The sequence below is a fragment of the Euleptes europaea genome, chromosome 6, assembly GCF_029931775.1.
Source record: "Euleptes europaea isolate rEulEur1 chromosome 6, rEulEur1.hap1, whole genome shotgun sequence".
NCBI classification, from domain to species: domain Eukaryota; kingdom Metazoa; phylum Chordata; class Lepidosauria; order Squamata; family Sphaerodactylidae; genus Euleptes; species Euleptes europaea.
Window position 1 is genome coordinate 15,479,497 of NC_079317.1, and position 17,678 is coordinate 15,497,174.

A 17,678-nucleotide genomic window follows, 5' to 3' on the forward strand; every position below is an offset into this window, starting at 1 on the left:
ATCATGGTCTTACTGGGTGTGTGTGTATTAAGTGCCGTCAAGTCGCTTCCGGCTCATGGCGACCCTATGAATGAAAGTCCTCCAAAATGTCCTATCTTTGACAGCCTTGCTCAGATCTTGCAAATTGAAGGCTGTGGCTTCCTTTATTGAGTCAATCCATCTCTTGTTGGGTCTTCCTCTTTTCCTGCTGCCCTCAACTTTTCCTAGCATGACTGTCTTTTCCAGTGACTCTTGTCATCTCATGGCGTGACCAAAATACGATAGCCTCAGTTTAGTCATTTTAGCTTCTAGGGTCAGTTCAGGCTTGATTTGATCTATAACCCACTGATTTGTTTTGGCAGTCCACGGAATCCGTAACACTCTCCTCCAACACCACATTTCAAAGGAATCTATTTTCTTCCTATCAGCTTTCTTCACTGTCCAGCTTTCACACCCATACATAGTAATAGGGAATACGATGGCATGAATTAATCTAGTCTTGGTGGCCAGTGACACATCCTTACACTTCAAAATCTTTTCTAGCTCCTTCATGGCTGCCCTTCCCAGTCTCAATCTCCTTCTGATTTCTTGGCTGCAGTGTCCCTTTTGGTTGATGGTGGAGCCAAGGAATGAGTGGCCTTACTGGGTGGCCCTTACTGGGTGGCCCTGGACAAATCAGAATTATGTCTTCATCAGTGTAAAGGCAAAAAGGGTCAATTCAATATGGTTACCAAGAAAAGGAATGAGGTCAAATACTGGCAACCCGTTTATACATCGAGAGTCTGTACAAATTAGTAAGACAGACAGGTTAAGAAATGACTTTTTACAAAAACTGTATTCACACTGGCCACTTGTTCAGATTCTTAAGTGTAAGGATGTGTCGCTGTCAACCAAGATCAAGTTAATTCATGCCATCGTATTCCCTGTTACTATGTATGGGTGTGAAAGCTCAACAATGAAGAAAGCTGATAGGAAGAAAATAGATTCCTTTGAAATGTGGTGTTGGAGGAAAGTGTTATGGATACTCTGGACTGCCAAAAAAAACCCAAATCAGTGGGTTATAGATCAAATCAAGCTAGAACTGACCCTAGAAGCTAAAATGACTAAACTGAGGCTATCGCACATTGGTCTCATTATGAGAAGACAAGAGTCACTGGAAAAGACAATCATGCTAGGAAAAGTTGAAGGCAGTAGGAAAAGAGGAAGACCCAACAAGAGAAGGAAGCCACGGCCCTCAATTTGCGGTTCCTCAATGGAACAGGCTTCCTTGGGAGATGGTGAGCTCCTCTTCCCTGGACATTTTTAAGCAGAGGCTAGATGGCCATCTGTCAGCAATGCTGATTCTATTATCTTAGACAGATCATGAGAGGGAGGGCATCTTGGCCATTTTCTGGGCATGGATTAGGGGTCACTGGGGCTGTGGGGGGGAGGTAGTTGTGAATTTCCTGCATTGCGGTTGGTCTATATGACCCTGGTGGTCCCTTCCAACTCTATGATTCTATGATAGATGGCTGATGCCTGTGTTTGACTGTGTAGCAGGTCTGTAAAACGTACAGGTTCCACGTCAGCTAAAAACCTTAATTTCCACTTTTAGTTCTGCAACATGATTGGCAGAAACAGATCAACTCTAGGCAGAGATTAGCCTCCAACAGCGAACACCACCACCACAGTGGAGCTGCACAATGCACACAGCATATGAATGTGCAAGAACAGCGTCAGCTTGCACAACTTTGCTACTACAAAAGCCATGCAGCTCAATTGCGAGCACAAACGTACATGCATCAACATCCAGGGGGGATATATTTACTTAAAGTGAGAGATGATTAAAGGGTGGGAGCACAGAGGGAATCTCAAAATCGGCAATTAGATTTGCTGTGGAAATCCACTGCTTCAGAAGATAAATCAGAACCGGTGATAAAATCCTTCCTGTGGCCTCTCTCCAGAGAAAATCACCTCCCCACTGATTTCAAGTTCAACCAAAGCTGTGTAAAACCAAAGATGACTACTTCCTCTTGCCTTCCTTCTTTAAAGGATACACATACCCTGGTATGAATTAAATGCTAAGTTTTCTTCTTTTCAAGTAGCTTTCATGGTTGTCTAATCAAATATTTGTTCAACTTTAACTCTTTTTTGTAACTTTCCCCCCCTTGATCATTGAAAATCTGCTCTGAGCAAAGGGGACCGGAGTCACTTCATGATTAGGGTTGCCAACCTCCAGGTACTAGCTGGAGCTCTCCTGCTATTACAACTGATCTCCAGCCGACAAGAGATCAGTTCACCTGGAGAAAATGGCCGCTTTGGCCATTGGACTCTATGGCATTGACGTCCCTCCCCTCCCCAAACTCTGCTCTCCTCAAGCTCCATCCCAAAAAATCTTTAGGTATTTCCCAACCCGAAGCTGGAAACCCTACTTCATGATGGACATACAGCCTAACCGATCAGCAATGTGCACAGCCCTGCTCCAGGAGACCAGCAAGTGACTTTGTGATTGACTTAAGGACTGGCCAATGAGCACTATGCAAATCTGGCTTTGTGGAAAAGCAGAACTCTTTCCCCCTCCCTGCAATCTGGGTGGAGAAAATGGTACATTTCCCCAAACTGTGATGGGCTCATCTCTAAAATTAGGTACATCTGGACACACCCTGGCCCACTCAGGATCTGGTGAGACGTGCGCAATCCCATCCACCCTCACTTAAATTCTTAAGTTTTAAAACCCCGTTCTGGTTAATCATCAAAGAAAACTAAAATCATTCTTCAAAAATATCTTAAGGGCACCGCAAGGAGATTTTTCAAAACCGCTGTCTGCGAAATATATATACACATCTCCTTTGCAGAAAAGATCAATGTTAATGACTTTTTAACTTAATTGTCTTTCCAGTTTTGTGCCGGGCTGCTTACAAATTAGTTTTTACCTAACATGACACACTGCAGTATCTGTGATTATCCTCTCTATTGATAAACGCTTTGAAGGGAGAGGTCTGCTTTCAGCTATCTGTTCCTTGACAGAAAACAGAGTAGAGCGATCAGCGAAACCAGAGGCAATTCAGGGCAATCAGGGAAGGAGGAGGATTAATGGTTTGCTTTTAAAAAAAGATTACCAAATGCATCACACAAGCCGGCATCAAAAGGCATTTGTCAATTGTCCCACGAGAGCAAGAATATGAGTTATGTATCTAAAAGCAAAACGACGCTGTAAATTCACACCGGTTACTGCTACAGGAGGGTCCACTAAATGCACAAGTAAGAAGACAAAAAGCTAGAAAGGTTCTGCATAAGGAAATGCATGGGATCTTAAACATAGGCCGTTTTGCCTTGGATTTGCCTTGGATGGCAGGTTTTGCCTTGGATTTGCCACTCTCTAGATGCACATTTTTCTCAAAACTCAACAATAAGCCCCCATGCAGAGTTTTGAGGATTCGGATGGGGAAAATAAGAACATAAGAAAAGCCAGGATGGATCAGGCCAAGGTCCATCAAGTCCAGCAGTCTGTTCACACAGTGGCCAATCGGGTGCCCCTAGGAAGCCCACAAGCAAGACAACTGCAGCAGCACCATCCTGCCCGTGTTCCACAGCACCCAAGATAATAGGCATGCTCCTCTGATCCTGGAGAGAATAGGTCTGCATCATGACTAGTATCCATTTTAACTAGTAGCCATGAATGGCCCTCTCCTCCATGAAAATGTGCATCTAGAGAGCAGTTAATCCAAGGCAAAACCTCCCATGCATAAACGGTGATAACAAAATAAATGTTCCTTCCTTCTATCACCATTGTTTTCAAACCTTACACCTTCCTTACATCATGACTCGTCCCCTCTAGTGTGTACACAGAACTCCTGTGCATTGCCTACTGGGGGACGTCATAGCCTCGCATGATCTACAGCAATGATCCCCAATGTCGTGGCCATTGATGGGCTTCCTGGAGTCAATCTGCTTCTTCCAAAAAGCATCTTTTTTCCACAAAGCAGAGAGCCAATCCCAGCTTTCCCTGCACCTCATTGGAGGAGGCTTTCAAAGAAACCAGGAGGCATCACCTTTGCATCTGTGGGGAGCACCCATTGAGACACAACTGCCTCCACTTTAGAAGGATTGCTCCGCCTGCCACCCACCAATGTTTTGTCATTGCTTCTCCAATGGCAGCATCCATTCTCCGTTCTCAAGATTACAACAGTGCCCAAGACTCAATCACACTGGGGACCTTGAAAAAGAAGAAGGAAAAAGAAGAAGGGAGGAGGAGGAGAAGAAGAGTTGTTTTTTATATGCTGACTTTCTCTACCACTTAAGGGAGAATCAAACAGGTTTACAATCACCTTCCCTTCCCCTCCCCACAACAGACACCCTGTGAGGTAGGTGGGGCTGAGAGAGTGTGACTAGCCCAAGGTCACCCAGCTAGCTTCATGTGTAGGAGTGGGGAAACAAATCCGGTTCACTAGATTAGAGTCCACCACTCATGTGGAGTGGGGAATCAAATCCGGTTCTCAAGATCAGAGTCCACTGCTCCAAACCACCGCTCTTAACCATTAAACCACGCTGGCTCTCAGCCATTCTGTGGCAGCACCTACTCTCTGTTGTCAAGATGGCAACAGTGCCCAAGACTCAACAAGACTGGGGACCCTGATCTAAGGCCAAGTTCACACATGCAAGAGATTGAGGTAGCAGAGCGGGTTGTGCCACTTCAGACTGCAGGGGCATGGTCATATTGTGTAATTAAGGTTGCCAGGTCCCTCTTTGCCACTGGCAGGAGGTTTTGGGGTGGAGCCTGAGGAGGGCGGGGTTTGGGGAGGGGAGGGACTTCAATGCCCTAGAGTCCAATTGCCAAACTGGCCTTTTTCTCCATGTGAACTGATCTCTATCGGCTGGAGATTAGCTGTAATAGCAGGAGATCTCCAGCTAGTACCTGGAGGTTGGCAACCCAATCTGTAAGGGTTCCTCTACATTAAAAACTCCTTGAACACATACAACCAGAAGAGTGAGCAGAGAGGGGGAGACAGAACCTTTCTCCCTGCTTGTGCTAGTTTTCCATTTTCATGTTCCTTTTCAGGGTTCAAAAGAGGAGTCCTCCGCTTGTGGTCTCCATTGGCACAGTCCTTTCTACTACCTCACTCTGCCTAATATGTGAACCAGATCTTGGAACGCACCCTGTGTGTGTGTGTGTGTCTAAAGTGCCGCCAAGTTGCCGCTGACTTATGGTGACCCCTTTTGGGATTTTCATGGCAAGAGACTAACAGAGGTGGTTTGCCAGTGACTTTCTCTGCACAGCAACCCTGGCATTCCTTGGTGGTCTCCCATCCAAATACTAACCAGGGCTGACCCTGCTTAGCTTCCAAGATCTGGCTACACCATGCTGCCTTCTCTCCCAGAATGCATCCTAGAATACACTTAAAGCTCCTCCATGGCTATGCACTGCAGGGAAAGATCATAAATGGTGGGCAGACGGTCTCTCAGAGAAACTTGTCCATAATCTCATGAATCCAGGATACAATTTCAAGGAACCGCCAAGATTCTCGAGGACGCCATCTTAATATTGTTGGACTATGGGAAGTGCCATGGCCATAGGTAAAGGGAGTGGCCCTAGTATCTCATATTAGCCCTATCTCATCAGAGCTTCAAAGCCAAGCAGGGTTGACCACAATGGGAGACCACTATGGAAGACGGGTTGCGATACTGAGGAAGGCAATGACAAATCACCTCTGCTCATCTCTTGGCTTGCAAACTCCATGAGGTGGAACTTCCTGGGGTCACTGTGAGTGGGTTGCAACTCAAAAGCACAATTTACCTTTATTGGAAGTACTGAATTCCATACACATGAGTAAGATTGCCAGGTCATCACCTGGATGCAGTGCTTACTTCTAAGACTCCAACACACACGGAAGAACGTCACGTGATGCATCTTTCCTGCCCTCAACCTTTTCTCCAGCCTTCTGTTTTGCCTGTGCAGCAAGAAGACTTCCATATATTAAAAGCAGGATTTTTAAATACCTTTAAATCCTGCTGGTATCTCCCGGCTCTTTATCTTTTGTCCAACCTCCTCTCTTACTTATGTAAGCCACCAAGACTCAGGTTACGCTCCATGCTGGCAGGAGAGGAGAGTGGAGGAATGGACCAGCAAGAAAGGGAAAGCACCGCAGCTGTAACCATTGCTGCAAAGTTCTGGTAACAACTTTGGCTGGGAGGACACAACATCCCAATTCCAAGACATGGGGAGGGGCTGTGGCTCAGTGGTAGAGCATCTGCTTGGTATGCAGAAGCTCCCAGGTTCAATCCCCAGCATCTCCAGTCAAAGGGACTAGGCAAGTAGGTGATGTGAAAGACCTCTGCCGGAGACCCTGGAGAGCCGCTGCCGGTCTGCATAGACAATACCGGCTTTGATGGACCAAGGGTCTCATTCAGTATAAGGCAGCTTCATGTGTTCATGGGACAAAACAGCTACTTGGGAGTAGCAAGGCGTTTTTGAACCCTTGCAAGGGAAGGTCTGGGATTTTAAACCCCCATGGGGAATGCAGTGAGGAAATCTATTTCACCCACGCTGAAAATGACCTCATGGCAGCTGTCAAACCTCTCACTTGGAGCCTGAAGTGAGAAAAGTTGTGAGTTGCTGGCAAAGTGACACCCACTTTCATTAGAAGACTCCCTGCCTGTTGATTAACACAACTTCCTCACACAGGGCAGAACTCCAATGAGGCCAGCTGCGATACTGTTCCAGCTAATGGTTTTTCGGCAATGCCCCATCCCCACCACCACCGCCCAGTGAATGATCTTTGACAGAGCAGGAGGGCGCCATTTTCAGTACTTCATTTTAAGAACATAAGAAGAGTCCTGTTGGGACAGACCAAAGGCCCGTCTAGTCCAGCGCGGTGCAGTGGTTAGGGCATGCACATAGTGCATGCAGAAGATCACAAGTTCTATTTCCAGTGCCTCCAGGGTGGTTTCCCCACTCCTCCACATGAAGCCAGCTGGGTGACCTTGGGCTAGTCACAGTTCTCTCAGAACTCTCTCAGCCCCACCTACCTCACAAGGTCTCTGCTGAGGGGAGAGGAAGGGAAGGCGATTGTAAGCCGGTTTGAGTCTCCTTAAAAAGGTAAAGAAAAGCGGGGTATAAAAGCCAACTCTTCTTCAATTCATGCGGCTTCTGCTGAAGACAGCAGCTTCACATCCCCTCCTTCGCCCCTCTCAGTAACATCTAACAATACAGTATTCTTGACATAACACTGTGGTGTTGCAGCCAGTAAAGTGCACGGGGCTGGGTTGGTTGGTTTCCCCACTCCTACACAGGAAGCCAGCTGGGTGACCTTGGGCTAGTCACAGCTCTCTTAGAGCTCTCTCAGCCCCACCTACCTCACAGGGTGTCTGTTGTGGAGAGGGGAAGGGAAGGAGATTGTAAGCCGGTTTGATTCTTCCTCAAGTGGTGGAGAAAGTTGGCATATAAAAACCAACTCTTCATCACACTGTGCAAAAGAGCAGCAGAGGAACAAGAGCTTTGGGGCACAGCTGCATGTATGTGACAGGGCCTAATTCCTGCTCCAGCCAGCAGGGTTGGGAGTGACCGCCTGGGGCATTGGACAGCCGCTACCAGTCACAATGGACCACACTGGGCTAGATAAATCAATGGTCTGAAATGCGTAAAAGGTAGGTTCAGGTTGTATCTACAAAGGGACATGAAAATGGGCGCCCACCATGACTAAGGTTGCCAGGGCCCTCTTCCCCACCAGCGGGAGGTTTTTGGGGAGCCTGAGGAAGGCAGGGTTTGGGGAGGGGAGGGCCTTCAATGCCAGAGAGTCCAACTGCCAAAGCAGACATTTTCTCCAAGTGAACTGATCTGGAGATCAGTTGTGATAGCGGGAGATCTCCAGCTAGTACCTGGAGGTTGGCAAGCCTAAACATGACAGCAGCAGCAGAACGAATGGGTGGAAGCAGAGTTGCCGTGCCCCTACTCTTGCTCCGTTTGCGGCTCCCACCCCCTGTGCCTCCCCCTTACTGCTGTCTCACAAATGAGACAGAAATTTCAGCAGGAACTGAAATTCTTAAGCAGGAGAGGCCAGTGGCTTAGCACGGGTTAAAGGTACACAAATGCACAGAGCCAGTTAGCAAAATGCAAATATTAATAGGTGCTAGAAAAGAGAGACAAGCAGTGTGAAGCAAATATTCCTAACAACTGTGACTAACAATTTACAATATATACATGGAATTAGTAATTTTACAGGCAAAAAAGTCTTCTTCTTAAATATTTCAAAGATGATCCGTTCCAATGGCATAAGTTATTCTCAGGTATAAATCCAACAGGTATAGATCCAAATTTTATAGATCAACAGATGGGGGACGGCCGTTTCACCTTGGTTTCTTCAGCCCCACATTATCTCATCCATACAATGGTAATTCAAAGCCTAGCAAAGTCCATAAAGGTTCAATATTAAGCCACAGCAATGTCCACAAGTTCCCAAATGGGATACGAATGGGTGGAAGCAGAGTTGCCGTGCCCCTACTCTTGCTCCGTTTGCGGCTCCCACCCCCTGTGCCTCCCCCTTACTGCTGTCTCACAAATGAGACAGAAATTTCAGCAGGAACTGAAATTCTTAAGCAGGAGAGGCCAGTGGCTCAATGACAGAGCATCTGCTTGGCAAGCAAAAGGCCCCAGGTTCAATCCCCAGCATCTCCAGTCCAAAGAAGCAGGTAGCAGGTGATGTAAAAGTCCTCCAGCCTGGGACCCTGAAGAGCCACTGCCAGTATCAGCAGGCAATACTGACCTTGAAGGAACAGTGGTCTGATTAATGCCGCGTCATGGGTCCAGGACACCCTGTAGTCCCATTTCCCCCATGAGGTGCACTGTAATGCTTCATCACAGATCAGCAGGGAAAGGAAGAAAGTCCTTTCAGGTCATTTATGCATGGGAGTTTTACCTGAGGTTCGTTGCTGGCTAGACCCACACTTTCTAGTTGGGAATCTATGCACCAAGCTCAAATCAAGTCCCACCCCTTGAAATGCTGCTTTGTAATTGGCTTTCTTCGCAGGGAGAGAAAATCCCCCCCCAAAAACCCAACTGCCGCATTAAAAAGCATTTTAAGAACAAAAAACAACAAAAAACGGAGCAATCTGAAAGGGTGGAAGAAATCCAAGCCTCGGTTTTAAAAAGTCTTTTGCTTATAAGCAAACCCCAAGGAAGCAGGAAGCATTTGAATCACCACCTCTTTACATGCTGCTTTGTAATTGGCTGTGAGCGAAACCAAGCTTGCGTGTCCTCAGTTTGCCTTATGAATGGGGATTTCATCCGGGCTGAGCTCAGAGGAGAGGGAAGAGTCGGGTTAACAGAGGAATAGGAAGACCCAGACATTGCGAGGGCTGGCAGCGAGGTCATTGCTAATGGACGGAAAACTCATGCAGAACCCCAAGGAACAACCGAGTCAGACTGGGGCTTCCACATATATACTTTGCCTGCAGCTCCACACACACACACACACACACACACACAGTTTCCCCTTAGATCCAAAGAAAAATGAGATTTTTATTTTTTCCAGCTCAGGGGGGGCGGGCAGACAAGACCCAGACAACGGGAACCTTCTGAGGGCAGGACATCAACATGGGCGCGACGTCTGGATGCGCCCATTCATTGCCAGGGCTTCACGCTGCCTATGTGGGGGGGAAATCCCCATGTGGAAGACAGCCTCAGATGTTCACCTTTTCCCAGGAAACAAACCCTGCCAAATTTCACCTCCCACGAGCCCTGCTTACGGACCTGGTTTTTGAAATGTCGATCTGGCCACCCGAGGCTGTGTTTGAGTTACTCAAAGCCGCTCGACCGCTTTCATGTCCTTTGGGTGGTCTCCTGCAAAGTTTTGAAGTTATACTTGTTGATTGTAAAAAGAAAGAAAGAAACAAGAACCCTGCTACTGGAATGCATACTCCACTGGAAGCAGGAAATGAGAGCAATCTGGTATCTTTACATCTCAGACGTCTGTCAGTAACTTGATTGCTATAACATCCTCCCCGCTTATCTGGCTGCGGGGAGTTCCCCCCATCTCAATGACTTGGCTTGTAACCTCAAGCCACGCTGGGGGGGTGGATGGGTGGGGGAGCTAATCTTTCCAAGTTGTCGAAGGCTAGGCAGGGCATTTCAGCACGCCCGTTGTTAAAAGTTTATTTAGGGGAAGGGAAACCAAATGAAGGCAGCGGCCTGCGGTTTTAAAAGTAATTAAAGACACAAACAAAGCCCCGAACCCCGAAGAGATCAGTTATCCCGGCTGAAATTTAAAGCAAAACACAGAAACCAGACAACTCTGAAAAACAGTAATTACCATCTTACAAAATATTACTTTTAATCTCCTTTCTTTACGATCTAATTAAACAGATATTTTATTTCACATTTGCTGTTTTTTTCCCTTTTCCCCCTAATTTGATTCAATTTTAATTCTATAAACTACATTCCCAAAGTAGTTGGTAATTTTATGACTTTTAATTTGTACATTTATTGTAGGTTTTAAGTAATCCTTGCATTTATTTATTTTTCCGTTCCCCATTCTTTCACTTACTGTAACTTTCTACATCGCCAATTCCCATCCCCCTTTTCCAGTTCTGTCTGCATAGAAGTAAAGCAATGTTTCCCTTGCAATATCCATTTATACTATTTTATCTACACCATAGTACTGTCATTTATAGCTTATGCGTTGGGAAAAAATAATCATAAAGCCATCACCGCTTCTAAAGCTAACCTGCTGTGTTTTCAAACGCTTCCCTCCAAATTTGCATTCTAGTAAAATGCTTAGCTGGAGAAGACAGAATTTTAACCCAGTGTGTCTCAAAGTTTTCTATTTTAAGCCATTTCCTTCTCTGAGGCTAGGGAGGGAGATTCAGATGGGTTTGAATGCTGTAACTTACACCACAAATTCTGCCCCAGATGGTATTAAAAGATCGCTGTATTGCTGCTCTGGTTTTTGTTCCCCATGGAAGTCTAACAGCTGGAGAAAGAATTGGACCAGTTGTTTGGAGACTGAAGTCCTCTCCTTCGGCCCAGACAGATTGATTCACACCAATGGACGGCACGCAACATATGTACTTGGAAACGTGCATTCATGAATACGGACTCCACAAGGAGGGCGTGGTTCAACACACAGAGATTTCACACAAGCATGGCCACGGTCCCATCAGCGGTTCTTGCACGCTGGAGCCTTTACCTAGAAGCACTCTCATGAATATTCCTTTGTGGCGAGCCAGTGTGGTGGTTAAGAGTGGTGGATTCTAATCGGAAGAATTGGGTTTGATTCCCCACTCCTCCACATGCAGCCTTCTGGGTGACCTTGGGCTAGTCACAGCTCTCTCCGAACTCTCTCAGCCCCCACCTACCTCACAAGGTGTCGGTTGCAGGGAGAGGAAGGAAAGGAGATTGTAAGCCAGTTTGATTCTCCTTCAAAAAAGGTAGAGAAAGTCAGCATATAAAAACCAACTCTGCTTCTTTTATTAATGTCACACACACACACACTTGTTCTGATTACAGGCCACACATTGCCCCATTCGCAAAAGAGTAATAAAGTGGTGGTGGAAAGTATGGGCAAGTCACAGCCGGCTTACGACAACCTCAGAGTTTTTAAGTAGGGTTGCCAGCTCTGGGTTAGGAAATTTGGGAGGCGGAGCCTGAGGAGGGTGGGGTTTGGGGAGGGACTTCAATGCCATAGAGTCCAATTGCCAAAGCGGCCATTTTCTCCAGGGGAACTGATCTCTATCAGCTGGAGATCGGTTGTAATAGCGGGAGACCTCCAGCTAGTACCTGGAGGCTGGCAATCCTATTTTTAAGGCAAGAGTCACTCAGAGGTGGTTTACCATTGCCTGCCTCTGTGTAGCAGGCCTTGGGTCTCCCACCCAAGTATTAACCAGGGCCAACTCTGCTTAGTTTCTCAGAAAGATCTGACAAGATTGGGCTAGCCTAGCCAACCAGGTTAGAGCATAGTCACATTTTTCCACTGCTGTTAAAATCCACTGCTGATACTGCCTCCATATATGCCCTAGCTTTCTCCTGAGGAATGCAAGGCAGCATAGGTTTGGTTACTCCATTTTATCCTTACGACAACCGCTGATACGGAGGAGGAGGAGGAGAAGGAGAAGAGTTGGTTTTTATATGCCAACTTTCTCCACCACTTAAGGAAGAGTCAAACCAGCTTACAATCGCCTTCCCTTCCCCTCCCCACAACAGACACCTTGTGAGGTAGGTGAGGCTGAGAGAGCTCTCAGAGAGCTGTGACTAGCCCAAGGTCACCCAGCTGGCTTCATGTGGAAGAGTGGAGAAACCAACCCGGTTCTCCAGATCAGAGTCTACCACTCCAAACCACCGCTCTTAACCACTACACCACGCTGGCTCTCATAGATTCACCCACAGATTCAAGAAACGAATGTGAGTTTGTTCCTTTTTAAAAAAGAAATTATGGGGGAGGGTGATAGAGAGGAGTTGGTTTTTATATGCCGACTTTCTCTACCACTTAAAGGAGAATAAAACCGGCTTACAATTACCTTCCCCTCCCCACAACAGACACCCTGTGAGGGAGGTGGGGCTGAGAGAGTTCTAAAAGAGCTGTGACTAGCCCAAGGTCACCCAGCTGGCTTCATGTGGAAGAGTGGGGAAGCCAACCCGGTCCACCAGATTAGCCTCCACCTCTCATGTGGAGGAGTGGGGAATCAAACCTGGTTCTCCAGATCAGACTCCACCGCTCCAACCACCGCTCTTAACCACTACACCATGCTGGCTCTCAGAGAAATAATGTCTTACTCAAGGTCAGCCCAACATGACCAAGCGGGTCTCTGAATCCATACTCTATTCACATCATCATGGTGGCTCTCCGATTTCCTCTCACGCTCAAAAAAACTGGTTGCAAGAAGTAGCCAACAAACACAAAATGGCTATTACTAAGACAGTGACAGGCAACTACGGCATCATTGCTTCTGTTAGATGCAGCCTATCTTATGCAGCAGATTTTGAGATACTATTATAAGCAGAAAACGGTCTATTGTCTAATTTAAATTTCTACCACCATGGGGAGCAGAGATTTAAATTTTCTGCCTCAGGCGCCAAAACGCTGAAGGCCGTCCTTGGAACTTACACCGAGGAGACCTCTGTCATGGAGAGCTCCCGTGTGACTTCAGTCTTGTCACCATCTCTTTTCTAAAAGCTAAACACTCCCTTTTTTAAAAAGGAAAATGGAAATAATATGAACAGTGGTTTGGATCTAGGGATGCCGGCCTCCAGGTCGGATCTGAGGATTCCCCAGAATTACTACTCATCCCCAGACTACAGAGATCAGTTCCCCTGGAGAAAATGGATGTTTTGGAGGGTGGACTCTGTGGCATTGTACCCCACTGAGGTCCCTGTCCTCCCCAGGCTCTATTCCAAAATCTTCAGGAGTTTCCCAGCCTGGAGCTGACAAACCTACCCCCCCCCAATATACCACAGATGGCTGGGGGAGGGGACATGGCTACCCTAACCAGATCCTACTGGAAAGTCCACAGAAGGAGCTGGCTGAGTGAACTTTCTATGCCATATCCTTCCCCTCACAGCCGGGTACTTGTCCGACAAATCTCTGAGGGTGAAAGAGCCACAAGAACAAAATACACCATAATATGAAGGATGCAATCAGCAAGGGGAGCACCTTCTCGCCTCTACCAGGCACAAGAAGGAAGTAAACGTGATTCCCCAAGATTGCACACCTGCATCCCCCTCCCTATATCGTGATGTATTTTATTAAGAGTTCAATAGTTAAATTGAGGAACTCCCTGCCCCAAGATATGGTGATGGCTGCCAACTTGGAAGGCTTTAAGAGGGGAGTGGACATGTTCATGGAGGACAGGGCTATCCATGGCTACTAGTCAAAATGGATACTAGTCATGATGCATACCTCTTCTCTCCAGGATCAGAGGAGCATGCCTATTGTATTAATTGCTGTGGAAAACAGGCAGGAGAATGCTTCTGCAGTCGTCTTGCTTGTGGGCTTCCTAGAGGCATCTGGTTGGCCACTGTGTGAACAGACTGCTGGATTTGATGGGCCTTGGTCTGGTCGTGAACCCACATGAAGCTGCCTTATACTGAATCAGACCCTTGGTCCACAAAAGTCAGTATTGTTGGCTCTCCAGGGTCTCAGGTAGAGGTCTTTCACATCACCTATTTGCCTAGTCCCTTTAAATGGTGATGTCGGGGATTGAACCTGGGGCCTTCTGCATACCAAGCAGATGCTCTACCACTGAACCACGGCCCCTCCTAGCATGGCTTTTCTTATGTTCTTATTAATGCTAGTCTCCCAAATTCCAGAGTATTTCTGTGAGAAAGAACAGGCCGTTGGGGGAAGAAGACAGGGTAAGATCCATTCTGCAAAAGCTTTACACCAGTTCATCTGAAGGATCCAGCCCCTAATTGCAAGCAAGCAAAGATAATAGGGGAGGGGGCATGGCTCAGTAGTAGAGCCTCTGCTTGGCATGCAGAAGGTCCCAGGGTCAAACCCTAGCATCTCCAGTTAAAGGGACCAGGCAAGTAGGTGATGTGAAAGACCCTGAGACCCTGGAGAGCCGCTGCTGGTCTGAGTAGACAATACTTACTTTGATGGACCAAGGGTCTGATTCAGTATAAGGCAGCTTCATGTGTTCAATAATAAAAAAATAGCAACACTTCCAGAACTCTTCTCCCCAGAATTTCTCTTCAGAGTTTGGAGTTCTGATTTACCTAGCCTTGATTCATAGTGGAACCAAATGCACCTGGAATCCTCTGCCCAGCAAGAATTCCAGCCATTCCCTCTGCAAGGCAGGATCATGACAATGGGATCATTTATCCTCAGGCCTCACCAGGAAGCTCCAAACAGCCCCAAAGAAAGGAGCCGGAGCTCATTTCCTAAATTAGCTCCATCCCCTGCGCTTCAGAGTTTGCCTTAAAAAGGCAACAACAAAAAGGTATTCGCATACCTTTCACTCGCTGGGTTTTATGACTTCCTTTAGCAAATGAGCCCTCAAGTGACATAAAGTTAAAAGACGCAGGGGTGGCTGCACAATTGCTGTCCCTCCCACAAGCCGCAAAAAAAGCCACACGGAGCCCCACAGGTTATAATGCCAAGTGGTTCCACCTTGGGGAACAATGTGGCTTCCCATCTATCCTGCCAGCTAATTAGACTGTCACGGCAAAAGCACGAACTTCTGTGCCAAGAATGCCATTATGCCATGTCCACACAGGTATGCAAGGTATCCCAAGGGATACTTTGCACTGCGAACTGTTTCCACCCGATCCTAGAAGAGAGAAGACTTGGCTATTATTTCCTTATTTTTTGCATTTTGTAGCCCTGCCTTCCTCCAGTGGGCTGGGGGAGCGGGGAGAAGGAATCCAACAACACAGAGAGGTTTGTAGAAAAACCCGCATCCAGATCACCTGGCCAGGTCCCGACATGTTCAACTGTAGACACAAAGCCGCACACGGCACGCCTTGAAATCCTCCTCTGAACTCAGAAACTCTGGATGTGCTGTTTTACACATTATGCAGCAACAAACACGGGTTTGCCCCCCTGCAGTTGTCTGCCACGGGTAAACAGGGTGCGCATAAGCACAATTTGAACACATGAAGCTGCCTTACACTGAATCAGACCCTTGGTCCATCAAAGTCAGTATTGTCTACTCAGACCGGCAGCAGCTCTCCAGCGTCTCAGGCAGAGGCCTTTCACATCACCTACTTGCCTGGACCCTTTAACTGGAGATGCCGGGGATTGAACCTGGGACCTTCTGCATGCCAAGCAGATGCTCTACCACTGAGCCACAGCCTCTCCCCTCCCCTGATTTGCATCAGGGCCATGTAAGAAAGGGAGAGGGGGCTTAATCCTTCAGACTCTGAATGGATTTCAGGTTCTCCTCCATTGATATTATCCTTTTAAAGGGGGAGGGTGTCCTTTAAAATGCTAACAGCCACACAGAAAGCCTGATTTCAATCAGCAAAACTGGACAGTGTGTTGAAGGGTTAAAACCCATCTGCTCATCTCACACAGCCCCAATCTGAATCACTGCTGCACAGACAGAATTCACGTTTTGCAAACTGGCAGAGGTCCGAGACCCATGGCATTGCTGATTGTACCTGGGTATACACAACTGACCAGGATGGCCCTGGCTAACCCAATCTCATCAGATCTCAGATGCTCAGCAGAGCCAGCCCTGGTTAGTACTTGGATGGGAGACCACCAAATAATTCCAGTATTGCAACACAGAGGCAGGCAATGGCAAACCACCTCTGTTCGTCTCTTGCCTTGAAAACCCTATGGGGTCACCATAAATCAGCTGTAACTTGACAGATCTTTCCACCACCACATACAAAACTGAGGATCACACCCAATCCGATTTCTCCAATTCTTGGATTTCAATTTTCAGAGATCTGTATGTCATGTCCACACTTCACAGCAGGGGTGTCAAACTCATTTGTTACGAGGGCTGGATTATGACATAAATGTCGCTTGGTCAGGCCGGGCGATGCCTTGCCAGCCCAGATTTAGAATGGGGGTGTGTGGCTTCCTCAGCTGGCTCATAGGCTGGATAAGAGCTTTCAAGGGGCCAGATCTGGCCTGGGCGCTGTATGTTTGACAGACACCCCTGCTTTACAGCTTTGAATGAAGGCTGAAAACAAAAAATTCACTGTACAGTAAAAATGTTGAGCGTTGAAAGGCCTTAAGGGCCGCTTCGTAGTATGGCCCCAGCGTTTTCACATCAGAAAGACCGTGAAAGAAAAACACACTTCCCTAGATTCTCAGTGATATGTTCCAAAGCACTGCAACGGATTAAAGTCAGTGGAGTATTAGGCAGCTTGCATCTTCCCTTCACACTTCATGGCTTTATTGCAAAGCACATCGATACACCACTGTATCCATCACCAAGAATAGCATGAAGCCATTCTAACTTTAGATGGCAACAGAGGAAATACCATCTCCTTCTGGGTAGCAGTGTATGTGAACAAGATCTTGGGGTACGGGTGGGCCGTAAGTTAAATATGAGCAGCCAGTGTGATGCAGCCACACAAAAAAAGCTAACGTGATCTTGGGGTGCATCAACAGAGGCATAACATCCAAATCGCAAGATATCATAGTTCCACGCTGGTACACAGCATTGGTCAGGCTGCACCTGGAGTATTGTGTGCAGTTCTGGAGGCCTCACTTCAGAAAGGATGTGGACAGAATCGAGCGGGTGCAGAGGAGAGTGACGAGGATGATCAGGGGCCTGGAAACCAAGCCCCATGAGAAAAGGCTGAGGGAGCTGGGAATGTTCAGTCTGGGAAGAGGAGGTTGACGGGGGGGCATGATCGCTCTCTTTAAGTACTTGAAGGGCTGTCACTTAGAGGAAGGCAGGGAACTGTTCCTGTTGGCAGCAGAGGATAGGACTTGGAATAATGGGTTTAAATTGTGGGGGGGAAGGCACTGGCTGCATATTGGGGGGGGTTACAGAAAGAGTTGTTCAACAGTGGAATCAGCTGCCTAGGGAGGTGGTGAGCTCCCCCTCTGTGGCAGTTTTTAAGCAGAGGCTGGACAAACACTTGTTGGGGGTGCTCTAGGCTGATCCTGCATTAAGCAGGGGGTTGGACTAGATGGCCTGCATGGCCCCTTCCAACTCTATGATTCTATTATTCCGTATTTATTTATTTTATTAAATTTATACCCTGCCCTTTCCCAACTACGGTCAGGCTCAGGGCGGCTACCAACATGTCCCTGAGCACCAGTTAT

At 47.2% G+C, this 17,678-nt stretch overlaps 1 protein-coding gene across 1 annotated transcript in view; it reads right to left on the minus strand.

The window, feature by feature from the left end:
• Positions 1–17,678, minus strand: part of KIF26A (kinesin family member 26A) — a 194,649-nt gene that overhangs the window by 126,938 nt on the left and 50,033 nt on the right. The gene's annotated exons all lie outside the window — the stretch shown is intronic.